The sequence below is a fragment of the Geospiza fortis genome, unplaced genomic scaffold (assembly GCF_000277835.1).
Source record: "Geospiza fortis unplaced genomic scaffold, GeoFor_1.0 scaffold98, whole genome shotgun sequence".
NCBI classification, from domain to species: Eukaryota; Metazoa; Chordata; class Aves; order Passeriformes; family Thraupidae; genus Geospiza; species Geospiza fortis.
In genome coordinates this window covers 6,517,850-6,518,625 of record NW_005054306.1, presented here as the reverse complement: position 1 = coordinate 6,518,625, position 776 = coordinate 6,517,850, and positions in this window count along the sequence as shown.

Sequence of the window (776 nt, the reverse complement as noted above, 5' to 3'; positions counted from 1 at the left end):
CCGGCCCTCACGCCATGGCGCCGTGGAACCCGCCCCGCAGCTGCCCCGGTCCGGCCCGGGCGCTCCGCTCGCTCCGCGTGTGCCCCTGTGCTTGTTTATCCCTGGCGCGCACACGGCTTTCCTCCCCCGCCCGTTCCTCCCCGGCTCGAACTTCACGGAAATGCCTTAATTCTCCCTTTTGGAGGGAGGGCTCGTTTCTCCGCAGGGAATGTTTCGGTTCCAGCAGCAGAGTGCTGGCAGAGGATTCCCTGGAGCTCGAGAGTACGGCAGCGGTACCACAGGGCGGGCAGGGTGGCTGTGGAGGTGACAGCATCCCGGGTGTCCCATTCATATTCGTTGTCCATCCCTGGTGCTGTCACCATGCTGCATGACAGGAATAAGACCTCCCACCCAAAAGTCCTCTCAAGCCAGCAAAGAAACAAAAAGCCGATTTGTCAATCTGCTCTTTTAAGTATGGTGTGGCTGCTTACATTAACGTTTCCCATGTAAAAGAAGAAAAAAATAAAAGTGAAACGCCGTGACTGTTCAAGTCAGCCATTCGGACATTTTTCACAGCCACACAATTGAAGATATTTCAGAAAGTAATATGAAAGAGGATTAAATAAATGATCCTTTGGAACATTGTTTTTTCCTTCTTAGTCACTATAGCCAAGACAAAGTTCGAAGTGAAGAATTCTGAATGCTGGTTGGGTTTTGAAAGCTGAGCATATTTTATCAACTACGTAATGAAAATAAAAATAGTTACATGTGATAGATCAGGACGGTCTCCAATTACC